Genomic DNA, 17,771 nt, shown 5'->3' with positions numbered 1-17,771 from the left:
ATTCCGAGTTCCAAGTTCGGAATTCCGAGTTCGGAATTCCGAGTTCCGAATTCCGAGTTCCAAGTTCGGAATTCCGAGTTCCGAATTCCGAGTTCCGAATTCCGAGTTCCGAGTTCGGAATTCCGAGTTCAGAATTCCAAATTCCGAGTTCCGAATTCCGAGTTCCAAGTTCGGAATTCCGAGTTCAAAATTCCGAGTTCCGAATTCCGAGTTCCAAGTTCGGAATTCCGAGTTCGGAATTCCGAGTTCCGAATTCCGAGTTCCAAGTTCGGAATTCCGAGTTCAGAATTCCAAATTCCGGGTTCCGAATTCCGAGTTCCAAGTTCGGAATTCCGAGTTCGGAATTCCGAGTTCCGAATTCCGAGTTCGGAATTCCGAGTTCCGAATTCCGAGTTCGGAATTCCGAGTTCAGAATTCCAAATTCCGAGTTCCGAATTCCGAGTTCCAAGTTCGGAATTCCGAGTTCAAAATTCTGAGTTCCGAATTCCGAGTTCCAAGTTCGGAATTCCGAGTTCGGAATTCCGAGTTCCAAGTTCGGAATTCCGAGTTCAGAATTCCAAATTCCGAGTTCAGAATTCCGAGTTCCGAGTTCGGAATTCCGAGTTCAGAATTCCAAATTCCGAGTTCCGAATTCCGAGTTCCAAGTTCGGAATTCCGAGTTCGGAATTCCGAGTTCGGAATTCCGAGTTCCGAGTTCGGAATTCCGAGTTCGGAATTCCGAGTTCCGAATTCCGAGTTCCCAGTTCGGAATTCCGAGTTCAGAATTCCAAGTTCGGAATTCCAAGTTCGGAATTCCGAGTTCCGACTTCAAAATTCCGAGTTCCGAATTCCGAGTTCCAAGTTTGGAATTCCGAGTTCCGAATTCCGAGTTCGGAATTCCGAGTTCCGAATTCTGAGTTCCAAGTTCGGAATTCCAAGTTCAGAATTCCGAGTTCCGAGTTCGGAATTCCGAGTTCACAATTCCAAGTTTGGAATTCCGAGTTCAGAATTCCAAATTCCGAGTTCCGAGTTCCGAGTTCGGAATTCCGACTTCGGAATTCCGAGTTCACAATTCCAAGTTTGGAATTCCGAGTTCCGAATTCCGAGTCCAAGTTCGGAATTCCGAGTTCAGAATTCCAAATTCCGAGTTCCGAATTCCGAGTTCCTAGTTCGGAATTCCGAGTTCGGAATTCCGAGTTCCGAATTCCGAGTTCCAAGTTCGGAATTCCGAGTTCAGAATTCCAAATTCCGAGTTCCGAATTCCGAGTTCCAAGTTCGGAATTCCGAGTTCGGAATTCCGAGTTCCGAATTCCGAGTTCGGAATTCCGAGTTCAGAATTCCGAGTTCGGAATTCCGAGTTCAGAATTCCAAATTCCGAGTTCCGAATTCCGAGTTCCAAGTTCGGAATTCCGAGTTCAAAATTCTGAGTTCCGAATTCCGAGTTCCAAGTTCGGAATTCCGAGTTCGGAATTCCGAGTTCCGAATTCCGAATTCCGAGTTCCGAGTTCGGAATTCCGACTTCGGAATTCCGAGTTCACAATTCCAAGTTTGGAATTCCGAGTTCCGAATTCCGAGTTCCAAGTTTGGAATTCCGAGTTCAGAATTCCGAATTCCGAATTCCGAATTCCGAATTCCGAATTCCGAGTTCCGAGTTCGGAATTCCGAGTTCAGAATTCCAAATTCCGAGTTCCGAATTCCGAGTTCCAAGTTCGGAATTCCAAGTTCGGAATTCCGAGTTCCGAATTCCGAGTTCCAAGTTCGGAATTCCGAGTTCCGAATTCCAAGTTCGGAATTCCATGTTCGGAATTCCGAGTTCCGACTTCAAAATTCCGAGTTCCGAATTCTGAGTTCCAAGTTTGGAATTCCGAGTTCGGAATTCCGAGTTCCGAGTTCGGAATTCCAAGTTCAGAATTCCAAATTCCGAGTTCCGAATTCCGAGTTCCAAGTTCGGAATTCCGAGTTCGGAATTCCGAGTTCGGAATTCCGAGTTCCGAGTTCGGAATTCCGAGTTCGGAATTCCGAGTTCAGAATTCCAAATTCCGAGTTCCGAATTCCGAGTTCCAAGTTCGGAATTCCGAGTTCAAAATTCCGAGTTCGGAATTCTGAGTTCCAAGTTCGGAATTCCGAGTTCGGAATTCCGAGTTCGGAATTCCAAGTTCCAAGTTCGGAATTCCGAGTTCGGAATTCTGAGTTCCAAGTTCGGAATTCCGAGTTCGGAATTCCGAGTTCCGAATTCCGAGTTCCAAGTTCAGAATTCCGAGTTCAAAATTCCGAGTTCCGAATTCCGAGTTCCAAGTTCGGAATTCCGAGTTCAAAATTCCGAGTTCCGAATTCCGAGTTCCAAGTTCGGAATTCCGAGTTCCGAATTCCGAGTTCCGAATTCCGAATTCCGAGTTCCGAATTCCGAGTTCCGAGTTCGGAATTCCGACTTCGGAATTCCGAGTTCACAATTCCAAGTTTGGAATTCCGAGTTCCAAATTCCGAGTTCCAAGTTTGGAATTCCGAGTTCAGAATTCCGAATTCCGAATTCCGAATTCCGAATTCCGAGTTCCGAGTTCGGAATTCCGACTTCGGAATTCCGAGTTCACAATTCCAAGTTTGGAATTCCGAGTTCCGAATTCCGAGTCCAAGTTCGGAATTCCGAGTTCAGAATTCCAAATTCCGAGTTCCGAATTCCGAGTTCCAAGTTTGGAATTCCAAGTTCGGAATTCCGAGTTCCGAATTCCGAGTTCCAAGTTCGGAATTCCGAGTTCAGAATTCCAAGTTCGGAATTCCATGTTCGGAATTCCGAGTTCCGACTTCAAAATTCTGAGTTCCGAATTCCGAGTTCCAAGTTCGGAATTCCGAGTTCGGAATTCCGAGTTCCGAATTCCGAGTTCCAAGTTCGGAATTCCGAGTTCCGAGTTCGGAATTCCGAGTTCAGAATTCCGAGTTCCGAATTCTGAGTTCCAAGTTCGGAATTCCGAGTTCGGAATTCCGAGTTCGGAATTCCGAGTTCAGAATTCCGAGTTCCAAGTTCGGAATTCCGAGTTCAGAATTCCAAATTCCGAGTTCAGAATTCCGAGTTCCGAGTTCGGAATTCCGAGTTCAGAATTCCAAATTCCGAGTTCCGAATTCCGAGTTCCAAGTTCGGAATTCCGAGTTCGGAATTCCGAGTTCCGAATTCCGAGTTCCAAGTTCGGAATTCCGAGTTCGGAATTCCGAGTTCCGAATTCCGAGTTCCGAGTTCGGAATTCCGACTTCGGAATTCTGAGTTCACAATTCCAAGTTTGGAATTCCAAGTTCCGAATTCCGAGTCCAAGTTCGGAATTCCGAGTTCAGAATTCCAAATTCCGAGTTCCGAATTCCGAGTTCCAAGTTCGGAATTCCGAGTTCGGAATTCCGAGTTCCGAATTCCGAGTTCCAAGTTCGGAATTCCGAGTTCAGAATTCCAAGTTCGGAATTCCAAGTTCGGAATTCCGAGTTCCGACTTCAAAATTCCGAGTTCCGAATTCCGAGTTCCAAGTTTGGAATTCCGAGTTCGGAATTCTGAGTTCGGAATTCCGAGTTCCGAGTTTGGAATTCCGAGTTCAGAATTCCAAATTCCGAGTTCCGAGTTCGGAATTCCGAGTTCAGAATTCCAAATTCCGAGTTCCGAATTCCGAGTTCCAAGTTCGGAATTCCGAGTTCGGAATTCCGAGTTCCGAATTCCGAGTTCCAAGTTCGGAATTCCGAGTTCAGTATTCCAAATTCCGAGTTCCGAATTCCGAGTTCCGAGTTCGGAATTCCGAGTTCAGAATTCCAAATTCCGAGTTCCGAATTCCGAGTTCCAAGTTCGGAATTCCGAGTTCCGAATTCCGAGTTCCAAGTTCGGAATTCCGAGTTCCGAATTCCGAGTTCGGAATTCCGAGTTCCGAATTCCGAGTTCGGAATTCCGAGTTCAGAATTCCAAATTCCGAGTTCCGAATTCCGAGTTCCAAGTTTGGAATTCCGAGTTTGGAATTCCGAGTTCCGAATTCCGAGTTCCGAGTTCGGAATTCCGACTTCGGAATTCCGAGTTCACAATTCCAAGTTTGGAATTCCGAGTTCCGAATTCCGAGTTCCAAGTTTGGAATTCCGAGTTCAGAATTCCGAATTCCGAATTCCGAATTCCGAATTCCGAATTCCGAATTCCGAATTCCGAATTCCGAGTTCCGAGTTCCGAGTTCGGAATTCCGACTTCGGAATTCCGAGTTCACAATTCCAAGTTTGGAATTCCGAGTTCCGAATTCCGAGTCCAAGTTCGGAATTCCGAGTTCAGAATTCCGAGTTCCAAGTTCGGAATTCCGAGTTCAGAATTCCAAGTTCAGAATTCCATGTTCGGAATTCCGAGTTCCGACTTCAAAATTCCGAGTTCCGAATTCCGAGTTCCAAGTTTGGAATTCCGAGTTCGGAATTCCGAGTTCAGAATTCCGAGTTCCGAGTTCGGAATTCCGAGTTCAGAATTCCAAATTCCGAGTTCAGAATTCCGAGTTCCGAGTTCGGAATTCCGAGTTCAGAATTCCAAATTCCGAGTTCCGAATTCCGAGTTCCAAGTTCGGAATTCCGAGTTCGGAATTCCGAGTTCCGAATTCCGAGTTCCAAGTTCGGAATTCCGAGTTCCGAATTCCGAGTTCCGAATTCCGAGTTCCGAGTTCGGAATTCCGAGTTCAGAATTCCAAATTCCGAGTTCCGAATTCCGAGTTCCAAGTTCGGAATTCCGAGTTCAAAATTCCGAGTTCCGAATTCCGAGTTCCAAGTTCGGAATTCCGAGTTCGGAATTCCGAGTTCCGAATTCCGAGTTCCAAGTTCGGAATTCCGAGTTCAGAATTCCAAATTCCGGGTTCCGAATTCCGAGTTCCAAGTTCGGAATTCCGAGTTCGGAATTCCGAGTTCCGAATTCCGAGTTCGGAATTCCGAGTTCCGAATTCCGAGTTCGGAATTCCGAGTTCAGAATTCCAAATTCCGAGTTCCGAATTCCGAGTTCCAAGTTCGGAATTCCGAGTTCAAAATTCTGAGTTCCGAATTCCGAGTTCCAAGTTCGGAATTCCGAGTTCGGAATTCCGAGTTCCGAATTCCGAATTCCGAGTTCCGAGTTCGGAATTCCGAATTCGGAATTCCGAGTTCACAATTCCAAGTTTGGAATTCCGAGTTCCGAATTCCGAGTTCCAAGTTTGGAATTCCGAGTTCAGAATTCCGAATTCCGAATTCCGAATTCCGAATTCCGAATTCCGAGTTCCGAGTTCGGAATTCCGACTTCGGAATTCCGACTTCACAATTCCAAGTTTGGAATTCCGAGTTCCGAATTCCGAGTCCAAGTTCGGAATTCCGAGTTCAGAATTCCAAATTCCGAGTTCCGAATTCCGAGTTCCAAGTTCGGAATTCCAAGTTCGGAATTCCGAGTTCCGAATTCCGAGTTCCAAGTTCGGAATTCCGAGTTCAGAATTCCAAGTTCGGAATTCCATGTTCGGAATTCCGAGTTCCGACTTCAAAATTCCGAGTTCCGAATTCCGAGTTCCAAGTTTGGAATTCCGAGTTCGGAATTCCGAGTTCCGAGTTCGGAATTCCGAGTTCGGAATTCCGAGTTCCGAGTTCAGAATTCCGAGTTCCGAGTTCGGAATTCCGAGTTCAGAATTCCAAATTCCGAGTTCCGAATTCCGAGTTCCAAGTTCGGAATTCCGAGTTCGGAATTCCGAGTTCCGAATTCTGAGTTCCAAGTTCGGAATTCCGAGTTCGGAATTCCGAGTTCGGAATTCCGAGTTCCGAGTTCGGAATTCCGAGTTCAGAATTCCAAATTCCGAGTTCCGAATTCCGAGTTCCAAGTTCGGAATTCCGAGTTCAAAATTCCGAGTTCCGAATTCCGAGTTCCAAGTTCGGAATTCCGAGTTCGGAATTCCGAGTTCGGAATTCCGAGTTCAAAATTCCGAGTTCCGAATTCCGAGTTCCAAGTTCGGAATTCCGAGTTCCGAATTCCGAGTTCCGAATTCCGAATTCCGAGTTCCGAGTTCGGAATTCCGACTTCGGAATTCCGAGTTCACAATTCCAAGTTTGGAATTCCGAGTTCCGAATTCCGAGTTCCAAGTTTGGAATTCCGAGTTCAGAATTCCGAATTCCGAATTCCGAATTCCGAATTCCGAATTCCGAGTTCCGAGTTCGGAATTCCGACTTCGGAATTCCGAGTTCCCAATTCCAAGTTTGGAATTCCGAGTTCCGAATTCCGAGTCCAAGTTCGGAATTCCGAGTTCAAAATTCCGAGTTCCGAATTCCGAGTTCCAAGTTCGGAATTCCGAGTTCAAAATTCCGAGTTCCGAATTCCGAGTTCCAAGTTCGGAATTCCGAGTTCCGAATTCCGAGTTCCGAATTCCGAATTCCGAATTCCGAGTTCCGAATTCCGAGTTCCGAGTTCGGAATTCCGACTTCGGAATTCCGAGTTCACAATTCCAAGTTTGGAATTCCGAGTTCCAAATTCCGAGTTCCAAGTTTGGAATTCCGAGTTCAGAATTCCGAATTCCGAATTCCGAATTCCGAATTCCGAATTCCGAATTCCGAGTTCCGAGTTCGGAATTCCGACTTCGGAATTCCGAGTTCACAATTCCAAGTTTGGAATTCCGAGTTCCGAATTCCGAGTCCAAGTTCGGAATTCCGAGTTCAGAATTCCAAATTCCGAGTTCCGAATTCCGAGTTCCAAGTTTGGAATTCCAAGTTCGGAATTCCGAGTTCCGAATTCCGAGTTCCAAGTTCGGAATTCCGAGTTCAGAATTCCAAGTTCGGAATTCCATGTTCGGAATTCCGAGTTCCGACTTCAAAATTCTGAGTTCCGAATTCCGAGTTCCAAGTTCGGAATTCCGAGTTCGGAATTCCGAGTTCCGAATTCCGAGTTCCAAGTTCGGAATTCCGAGTTCCGAGTTCGGAATTCCGAGTTCAGAATTCCGAGTTCCGAATTCTGAGTTCCAAGTTCGGAATTCCGAGTTCAGAATTCCAAATTCCGAGTTCAGAATTCCGAGTTCCGAGTTCGGAATTCCGAGTTCAGAATTCCAAATTCCGAGTTCCGAATTCCGAGTTCCAAGTTCGGAATTCCGAGTTCGGAATTCCGAGTTCCGAATTCCGAGTTCCAAGTTTGGAATTCCGAGTTCGGAATTCTGAGTTCGGAATTCCGAGTTCCGAGTTTGGAATTCCGAGTTCAGAATTCCAAATTCCGAGTTCCGAGTTCGGAATTCCGAGTTCAGAATTCCAAATTCCGAGTTCCGAATTCCGAGTTCCAAGTTCGGAATTCCAAGTTCGGAATTCCGAGTTCAGTATTCCAAATTCCGAGTTCCGAATTCCGAGTTCCGAGTTCGGAATTCCGAGTTCAGAATTCCAAATTCCGAGTTCCGAATTCCGAGTTCCAAGTTCGGAATTCCGAGTTCCGAATTCCGAGTTCCAAGTTCGGAATTCCGAGTTCCGAATTCCGAGTTCGGAATTCCGAGTTCCGAATTCCGAGTTCCGAATTCCGAGTTCCAAGTTCGGAATTCCGAGTTCCGAATTCCGAGTTCCAAGTTCGGAATTCCGAGTTCCGAATTCCGAGTTCGGAATTCCGAGTTCCGAATTCCGAGTTCGGAATTCCGAGTTCAGAATTCCAAATTCCGAGTTCCGAATTCCGAGTTCCAAGTTTGGAATTCCGAGTTTGGAATTCCGAGTTCCGAATTCCGAATTCCGAGTTCCGAGTTCGGAATTCCGACTTCGGAATTCCGAGTTCACAATTCCAAGTTTGGAATTCCGAGTTCCGAATTCCGAGTTCCAAGTTTGGAATTCCGAGTTCAGAATTCCGAATTCCGAATTCCGAATTCCGAATTCCGAATTCCGAATTCCGAATTCCGAATTCCGAGTTCCGAGTTCGGAATTCCGACTTCGGAATTCCGAGTTCACAATTCCAAGTTTGGAATTCCGAGTTCCGAATTCCGAGTCCAAGTTCGGAATTCCGAGTTCAGAATTCCGAGTTCCAAGTTCGGAATTCCGAGTTCAGAATTCCAAGTTCAGAATTCCATGTTCGGAATTCCGAGTTCCGACTTCAAAATTCCGAGTTCCGAATTCCGAGTTCCAAGTTTGGAATTCCGAGTTCGGAATTCCGAGTTCAGAATTCCGAGTTCCGAGTTCGGAATTCCGAGTTCAGAATTCCAAATTCCGAGTTCAGAATTCCGAGTTCCGAGTTCGGAATTCCGAGTTCAGAATTCCAAATTCCGAGTTCCGAATTCCGAGTTCCAAGTTCGGAATTCCGAGTTCGGAATTCCGAGTTCCGAATTCCGAGTTCCAAGTTCGGAATTCCGAGTTCCGAATTCCGAGTTCCGAATTCCGAGTTCCGAGTTCGGAATTCCGAGTTCAGAATTCCAAATTCCGAGTTCCGAATTCCGAGTTCCAAGTTCGGAATTCCGAGTTCAAAATTCCGAGTTCCGAATTCCGAGTTCCAAGTTCGGAATTCCGAGTTCGGAATTCCGAGTTCCGAATTCCGAGTTCCAAGTTCGGAATTCCGAGTTCAGAATTCCAAATTCCGGGTTCCGAATTCCGAGTTCCAAGTTCGGAATTCCGAGTTCGGAATTCCGAGTTCCGAATTCCGAGTTCGGAATTCCGAGTTCCGAATTCCGAGTTCGGAATTCCGAGTTCAGAATTCCAAATTCCGAGTTCCGAATTCCGAGTTCCAAGTTCGGAATTCCGAGTTCAAAATTCTGAGTTCCGAATTCCGAGTTCCAAGTTCGGAATTCCGAGTTCGGAATTCCGAGTTCCGAATTCCGAATTCCGAGTTCCGAGTTCGGAATTCCGAATTCGGAATTCCGAGTTCACAATTCCAAGTTTGGAATTCCGAGTTCCGAATTCCGAGTTCCAAGTTTGGAATTCCGAGTTCAGAATTCCGAATTCCGAATTCCGAATTCCGAATTCCGAATTCCGAATTCCGAGTTCCGAGTTCGGAATTCCGACTTCGGAATTCCGACTTCACAATTCCAAGTTTGGAATTCCGAGTTCCGAATTCCGAGTCCAAGTTCGGAATTCCGAGTTCAGAATTCCAAATTCCGAGTTCCGAATTCCGAGTTCCAAGTTCGGAATTCCAAGTTCGGAATTCCGAGTTCCGAATTCCGAGTTCCAAGTTCGGAATTCCGAGTTCAGAATTCCAAGTTCGGAATTCCATGTTCGGAATTCCGAGTTCCGACTTCAAAATTCCGAGTTCCGAATTCCGAGTTCCAAGTTTGGAATTCCGAGTTCGGAATTCCGAGTTCCGAGTTCGGAATTCCGAGTTCGGAATTCCGAGTTCCGAGTTCAGAATTCCGAGTTCCGAGTTCGGAATTCCGAGTTCAGAATTCCAAATTCCGAGTTCCGAATTCCGAGTTCCAAGTTCGGAATTCCGAGTTCGGAATTCCGAGTTCCGAATTCTGAGTTCCAAGTTCGGAATTCCGAGTTCGGAATTCCGAGTTCGGAATTCCGAGTTCCGAGTTCGGAATTCCGAGTTCAGAATTCCAAATTCCGAGTTCCGAATTCCGAGTTCCAAGTTCGGAATTCCGAGTTCAAAATTCCGAGTTCCGAATTCCGAGTTCCAAGTTCGGAATTCCGAGTTCGGAATTCCGAGTTCGGAATTCCGAGTTCAAAATTCCGAGTTCCGAATTCCGAGTTCCAAGTTCGGAATTCCGAGTTCCGAATTCCGAGTTCCGAATTCCGAATTCCGAGTTCCGAGTTCGGAATTCCGACTTCGGAATTCCGAGTTCACAATTCCAAGTTTGGAATTCCGAGTTCCGAATTCCGAGTTCCAAGTTTGGAATTCCGAGTTCAGAATTCCGAATTCCGAATTCCGAATTCCGAATTCCGAATTCCGAGTTCCGAGTTCGGAATTCCGACTTCGGAATTCCGAGTTCCCAATTCCAAGTTTGGAATTCCGAGTTCCGAATTCCGAGTCCAAGTTCGGAATTCCGAGTTCAGAATTCCAAATTCCGAGTTCCGAATTCCGAGTTCCAAGTTCGGAATTCCAAGTTCGGAATTCCAAGTTCCGAATTCCGAGTTCCAAGTTCGGAATTCTGAGTTCAGAATTCCAAGTTCGGAATTCCATGTTTGGAATTCCGAGTTCCGACTTCAAAATTCCGAGTTCCGAATTCCGAGTTCCAAGTTCGGAATTCCGAGTTCGGAATTCCGAGTTCCGAATTCCGAGTTCCAAGTTCGGAATTCCGAGTTTGGAATTCCGAGTTCGGAATTCCGAGTTCCGAGTTCGGAATTCCGAGTTCAGAATTCCAAATTCCGAGTTCCGAATTCCGAGTTCCAAGTTCGGAATTCCGAGTTCAAAATTCCGAGTTCCGAATTCTGAGTTCCAATTTCGGAATTCCGAGTTCGGAATTCCGAGTTCGGAATTCCGAGTTCAGAATTCCGAGTTCCAAGTTCGGAATTCCGAGTTCAGAATTCCAAATTCCGAGTTCAGAATTCCGAGTTCCGAGTTCGGAATTCCGAGTTCAGAATTCCAAATTCCGAGTTCCGAATTCCGAGTTCCAAGTTCGGAATTCCGAGTTCGGAATTCCGAATTCCGAGTTCCAAGTTCGGAATTCCGAGTTCCGAATTCCGAGTTCCGAGTTCGGAATTCCGAGTTCAGAATTCCGAGTTCAGAATTCCAAATTCCGAGTTCCGAATTCCAAGTTCCAAGTTTGGAATTCCGAGTTCAAAATTCCGAGTTCCGAATTCCGAGTTCCAAGTTTGGAATTCCGAGTTCGGAATTCCGAGTTCCGAGTTCCGAATTCCGAGTTCCAAGTTCGGAATTCCGAGTTCGGAATTCCGAGTTCCGAATTCCGAGTTCCGAGTTCGGAATTCCGACTTCGGAATTCCGAGTTCACAATTCCAAGTTTGGAATTCCGAGTTCCGAATTCCGAGTCCAAGTTCGGAATTCTGAGTTCAGAATTCCAAATTCCGAGTTCCGAATTCCGAGTTCCAAGTTCGGAATTCCGAGTTCGGAATTCCGAGTTCCGAATTCCGAGTTCCAAGTTCGGAATTCCGAGTTCAGAATTCCAAGTTCGGAATTCCAAGTTCGGAATTCTGAGTTCCGACTTCAAAATTCCGAGTTCCGAATTCCGAGTTCCAAGTTTGGAATTCTGAGTTCGGAATTCTGAGTTCGGAATTCCGAGTTCCGAGTTTGGAATTCCGAGTTCAGAATTCCAAATTCCGAGTTCCGAGTTCGGAATTCCGAGTTCAGAATTCCAAATTCCGAGTTCCGAATTCCGAGTTCCAAGTTCGGAATTCCGAGTTCGGAATTCCGAGTTCCGAATTCCGAGTTCCAAGTTCGGAATTCCGAGTTCGGAATTCCGAGTTCCGAATTCCGAGTTCCAAGTTCGGAATTCCGAGTTCAGAATTCCAAATTCCGAGTTCCGAATTCCGAGTTCCGAGTTCGGAATTCCGAGTTCAGAATTCCAAATTCCGAGTTCCGAATTCCGAGTTCCAAGTTCGGAATTCCGAGTTCCGAATTCCGAGTTCCGAATTCCGAGTTCCAAGTTTGGAATTCCGAGTTCGGAATTCCGAGTTCCGAGTTCGGAATTCCGAGTTCAGAATTCCAAATTCCGAGTTCCGAATTCCGAGTTCCAAGTTCGGAATTCCGAGTTCAAAATTCCGAGTTCCGAATTCCGAGTTCCAAGTTCGGAATTCCGAGTTCGGAATTCCGAGTTCCAAGTTCGGAATTCCGAGTTCGGAATTCCGAGTTCGGAATTCCGAGTTCCAAGTTCGGAATTCCGAGTTCGGAATTCCGAGTTCGGAATTCCGAGTTCCAAGTTCAGAATTCCGAGTTCAAAATTCCGAGTTCCGAATTCCGAGTTCCAAGTTCGGAATTCCGAGTTCAAAATTCCGAGTTCCGAATTCCGAGTTCCAAGTTCGGAATTCCGAGTTCCGAATTCCGAGTTCCGAATTCCGAATTCCGAGTTCCGAGTTCGGAATTCCGACTTCGGAATTCCGAGTTCACAATTCCAAGTTTGGAATTCCGAGTTCCGAATTCCGAGTTCCAAGTTTGGAATTCCGAGTTCAGAATTCCGAATTCCGAATTCCGAATTCCGAATTCCGAGTTCCGAGTTCGGAATTCCGACTTCGGAATTCCGAGTTCCCAATTCCAAGTTTGGAATTCCGAGTTCCGAATTCCGAGTCCAAGTTCGGAATTCCGAGTTCAGAATTCCAAATTCCGAGTTCCGAATTCCGAGTTCCAAGTTCGGAATTCCAAGTTCGGAATTCCGAGTTCCGAATTCTGAGTTCCAAGTTCGGAATTCCGAGTTCAGAATTCTGAGTTCCGAGTTCGGAATTCCGAGTTCGGAATTCCGAGTTCACAATTCCAAGTTTGGAATTCCGAGTTCAGAATTCCAAATTCCGAGTTCCAAGTTCCAAGTTCGGAATTACGAGTTCGGAATTCCGGGTTCCGAATTCTGAGTTCCGAGTTCAAAATTCCGAGTTCCGAATTCCGAGTTCCAAGTTCGGAATTCCAAGTTCGGAATTCCGAGTTCGGAATTCCGAGTTCCAAGTTCGGAATTCCGAGTTCAGAATTCCAAGTTCGGAATTCCGAGTTCCGAGTTCAAAATTCCGAGTTCCGAATTCCGAGTTCCAAGTTCGGAATTCCAAGTTCGGAATTCCGAGTTCCGAATTCCGAGTTCTAAGTTCGGAATTCCGAGTTCAGAATTCCAAATTCCGAATTCCAAATTCCGAGTTCCGAGTTCGGAATTCCGACTTCGGAATTCCGAGTTCACAATTCCAAGTTCGGAATTCCGAGTTCCAAGTTCGGAATTCCGAGTTCAGAATTCCGAGTTCTGAATTCGGAATTCCGAGTTCAGAATTCCGAGTTCACAATTCCAAGTTTGGAATTCCGAGTTCAGAATTCCAAATTCCGAGTTCCGAATTCCGAGTTCCAAGTTCGGAATTCCGAGTTTGGAATTCCGAGTTCCGAATTCTGAGTTCCAAGTTTGGAATTCCGAGTTTGGAATTCTGAGTTCGGAATTCCGAGTTCTGAGTTCGGAATTCCGAGTTCAGAATTCCAAATTCCGAGTTCAGAATTCCGAGTTCCAAGTTCGGAATTCCGAGTTCAGAATTCCAAATTCCGAGTTCCGAGTTCCGAATTCCGAGTTCGGAATTCCAAGTTCAGAATTCCAAGTTCAGAATTCCGAGTTCAGAATTCCAAGTTCAGAATTCCAAGTTCAGAATTCCAAGTTCAGAATTCCAAGTTCGGAATTCCGAGTTCAGAATTCCAAATTCCGAGTTCAGAATTCCGAGTTCCAAGTTCGGAATTCCGACTTCGGAATTCCGAGTTCCGTATTCCGAGTTCCAAGTTCGGAATTCCGAGTTCAGAATTCCAAGTTCGGAATTCCAAGTTCGGAATTCCGAGTTCCGACTTCAAAATTCCGAGTTCCGAATTCCGAGTTCCGAGTTCGGAATTCCGAGTTCCGAATTCCAAATTCCGAGTTCCGAGTTCCGAGTTCGGAATTCCGAGTTCAGAATTCCAAATTCCGAGTTCCGAATTCCGAGTTCCAAGTTCGGAATTCTGAGTTCAAAATTCCGAGTTCCGAATTCCGAGTTCCAAGTTCGGAATTCCAAGTTCGGAATTCCGAGTTCCGAATTCCGAGTTCCAAGTTCGGAATTCCGAGTTCAGAATTCCAAATTCCGAGTTCCGAATTCTGAGTTCCGAGTTCGGAATTCCGACTTCGGAATTCCGAGTTCACAATTCCAAGTTTGGAATTCCAAGTTTGGAATTCCGAGTTCAGAATTCCGAGTTCCAAGTTCGGAATTCCGAGTTCAGAATTCCAAATTCTGAGTTCCGAGTTCCGAATTCCGAGTTCGGAATTCCGAGTTCAGATTTCCAAGTTCAGAATTCCGAGTTCAGAATTCCAAGTTCAGAATTCCAAGTTCGGAATTCCGAGTTCCGAGTTCAAAATTCCGAGTTCTGAATTCCGAGTTCCGAGTTCGGAATTCCAAGTTCGGAATTCCTAGTTCCGAATTCCGAGTTCCAAGTTCGGAATTCCGAGTTCACAATTCCAAGTTTGGAATTCCGAGTTCAGAATTCCGAGTTCCAAGTTCGGAATTCCGAGTTCAGAATTCCAAGTTCGGAATTCCGTGTTCAGAATTCCGAATTCCCAGTTCAGAATTTCGAGTTCCGAATTCCGAGTTCAGAATTCCAAGTTTGGAATTCCGAGTTCAGAATTCCAAATTCCGAGTTCCAAATTCCTAGTTCGGAATTCCGAGTTCGGAATTCCAAATTCCAAGTTCGGAATTCCGAGTTCCGGGGGAGAGACCTTCCCTTTAAGGTAGAATTAAGGAAAAACTGGGAGAAGTGCGAAGGGGGTTCAGTCAGACATGACAGAGGTGCTGATATACCTGCTGTGTCCGTAGCCTCCATCCCTGAGACCAAACTCCTCATCCATTATGTCAAAGGTTCTTGTCTCCAGAAAGGGGCTGGGGCTGGCTGGCTGACGGTAAAGGGCGCTAGGAAAAACCTGCAACATTTAGGGCCAAAAAATTGGAGTCAGGCTCTCCCAGTTGGATGGATATTGTGACCCCAAAGCTAGAGATTGACCTACTTAATTATTTGGGGAAATTCACCTAAATTGCGATTCCATTGGCCAGATATGGTAGTTATTTCCCAAGCACCCTTGGCCTGGCGTACTCATTTATTTTCAATTTTTAATATTTGGATTTTTCACACCACTTTTATTATTTCTCTCAATAGCTCCAGGCAGTGAATGTATCTAAGATTCCTTCTTCCCCACAAGAACAACCTTGTGAAGGCTGAGAGAGAGACTGGCTTGAGGACACCCACCTGGCTTTCGTGGCTGAGATGGGACTCGTAAGTACTTGGCGGGGTGTTCCATCTTAATTTCACTTGGTTGCCAACTTTTCCTGTTATCAGAAGCATCAAGGAAATGCAGAGATGGCCACAAAGAATGAGAGATGATGCCGACTCCTTTGGAGGTTTTTAAGTGATGATATAAATTGAGTTGGACACAGAATCAAATGGGAAGTCAGGATAGTTTGAAGAGAGATCAGTGTTGGGGGATTTTGTTGGTGTTTCTCAAACTTGGCCCCTTTAAGGCATGGGGGGACTTCAACTCCCAGAATTCTCCACCCAGCCAGCATGCAAAATTCTGGGAGTTGAAGGCATCCGTGCCTCACAGGGACCAACTTTGTGGTTTTTACACAAAGTTTTTATACTGTAATTTCATGAATGCTTTAGGCCAGTGATGGTAAACCTTTTAGACCAGTGGTTCTCAACCTGGGGGTCAGGACCCCTTTGGGGATCGAATGACCATTTCACAGGGGTCGCCTGAGACCGTGGGAAAAGACAAATTTTCCCTGGCATTAGGAACTAAAGCTTCTATTCTGGCATCTTGGAACATATTTTACAATCCGACCAATCAGGCGTTTACAGTCTCTCTGACCTTCCTGCCAATCAGCTCAAAGCTCTGTTGGGAGAATTGGCACTAGACTTATTGTTGGGGGTCACCACAACACAAGGAACTATATTAAGGGGTCGCGGCCTTAGAAAGGTTGAGAACCACTGTTTTAGACCCAGAGTGCCCAAGCTGGAAGGCCAAAGCACTGAAACTCAATGACCAGCTGGCCAATGAGCATTGCAACTCTCAGAAACCCTGGCTGAGCTGGGGCATCGGTGCGCCTGCCCACAGAGAGAGCTCTGCGTGCTAACTCTGGCATGTGTGCCATAGGTTCACCATCATGACTTCATCGGTTTGTATTAACCCTAATCTGTTCCTTATTGGTAGGTTAAGGTGACAGTGAAAAGGAAGTACACAGTAGAAGGCTACAGCTGGAAGACAACTTGTAAGTCAACTGCCTGCCTGCCTGATTGATTGATTGACTGACTGACTGACTGACTGATTGATGGATTGATTGTGTGTCATCAAGTTGAATGTTGATGCCTAGCAGCTCATAATCGATTTTCTCCATGGAGATTTGTCCCCAACTTGGCCCTTCAGGCATCCCAATCTGCCCTCTTCCCCACTGTAGCTGCTTACGGGTTCTCTTCTCTTTCCTTCACCTATGTCAGCATTGCAGACTTCTCCAGCAAGTTTGATCAGCATTGATTGACAGCAAGAAAACTGTGTGGATTCTGAGTGGCCATAGAGGAAGATGGATAATATGTCCCCAGTCTGATATTTGAATCTCCCAAAAATTCACCCATTCACACAGTAATCAAACCCAAATTTTCCTTTCCTGCTCTTTCCTTCCACCTTTCCCAGTGTTAGGAACAGCTCCAGAGAGTTGGTTTTCACTTGATGTGCCTCAAATACGACATTTTTAACCTTGTGGTTTTTAGTTGAGGTCTGGGTAGATTGTATCTAAATGATCCTTCTGCAGGAGACCCATCTGCAGAATGTCCATTGTTTCTTCATGCTTCATGCATCTCATGCTAGCAGAAGATGATGGACTCCAGAACTGTAGGATAAAGACAGAGTAGAGAAGGCAGGTGAGAAAAATTGGCCCTGAACTGAGAGAGGATGTGACTGTGTCTCTCCATTTTCCAAACAGGTCAGAAATGGGCATACAGTCAGTATCCTTACGAGATCTCTGTGACCACTGATGGTCCCAATCTTCAGGTTGATGAACCGAGAGACTTCTTTGACTTTCAGACCCAGGAATTCCAGAAAGACAATCGATGGATGAAAGATCAGCACAGTTGTCTTCAGGAGAAAATGGATTAATTTAAGACCACAACAGAAGGCCTGCAGAAAACCTGCAGAAGATTTTGTCATCAGTTAGAGCTAGAGGACGAATCTTTGCTGAAATACAGTGAAGAACTCCACAAAGATCTGTGCGAGGTCTCAAGCTAAATGTCCATCTCAACCAAGGGAAGGCTGACTCTGAGAAAGACCTCGAAGAAGTGAGGAATGTTCTGTCAGAGCTTAAGAAGCACCACCAGAGTCTGAAGCATGGGCCTCCTGATACGGACTACAGTTACCATATGGAAAATGGTGGTGTTGATTTTAATTCTAAGTGGTTTGCGGTTTTTTAGTTGTTAATTCTTGGGGGCACAAACTGTCAGTATTTTAATTTTTCTTGTTATCTGCTGTTGTAAGCATAATAAATGAATACAATAGAATTTTATTGGCCAAGTGTGATTGCACTCACAAGGAATTTGTCTTGGTGCAGATGCTCTCAATGTACATAAAAGAAAAAGATACATTTGTCAAGAATCACGAGGTGCAACACCTAATGATTGTCATAGGGGTCAAATAAGCAATAAAGAAACAATCAAGATTAATAAAAATCTTAGGATGCAAGCAACAAGTTACAATCATACAGTTCTAAGTGGGAGGAAAAGGATGATAGGAATGATGAGAAAAAATTAGTAGAAATAGAAGTGCAGACTTAGTAAAATGTTTGACAGTGTTGAGGGAATTATTTGTTTAGTAAAAACTTTTCTTGTGTCTAGTTGTCTTGGTGTGCAGTGCTCTGTAGCGACGATTTGAGGGTAGGAGTTAAAACAGTTCATGTCCAGGATGCGAGGGGTCAGTAAATATTTCCCCCGCCCTCTTTCTGGCTCGTGCAGTATACAGGTCCTCAATGGAAGGCAGGTTGGCAGCAATTGTTTTTTCTGCAGTTCTGATTATCCTCTGAAGTCTGTGTCGGTCCTGTTGGGTTGCAGCACCAAGCCAGACAGTTATAGAGGTGCAGATGACAGACTCAATGATTCCTCTGTAGAACTGTATCAGCAGCTCCTTGGGCAGTTTGAGTTTCCTGAGCTGGTGCAGAAAGAACATTCTTTGTTGTGCTCTTTTGATGATGTTTTTGATGTTAGGTGACCATTTTAGGTCTAAAAT

At 45.4% G+C, this 17,771-nt stretch overlaps 1 long non-coding RNA gene across 1 annotated transcript; it reads left to right on the top strand.

The window, feature by feature from the left end:
- Positions 1-14,168: 14,168 nt before the first annotated feature.
- On the top strand, positions 14,169-17,047 carry LOC139156114 (uncharacterized). Its single transcript, XR_011557230.1, has 3 exons — positions 14,169-14,779; positions 15,714-15,771; positions 16,480-17,047. It is a non-coding gene; the product is annotated as an uncharacterized lncRNA (long non-coding RNA).
- The last annotated feature ends 724 nt before the right edge of the window (positions 17,048-17,771 follow it).

The sequence above is a fragment of the Erythrolamprus reginae genome, unplaced genomic scaffold (genome assembly GCF_031021105.1).
Source record: "Erythrolamprus reginae isolate rEryReg1 unplaced genomic scaffold, rEryReg1.hap1 scaffold_298, whole genome shotgun sequence".
NCBI lineage: Eukaryota > Metazoa > Chordata > Lepidosauria > Squamata > Dipsadidae > Erythrolamprus > Erythrolamprus reginae.
The sequence above is the reverse complement of the archived record's forward strand: the minus strand, read 5'-3'. Positions and strand labels throughout refer to the sequence as shown.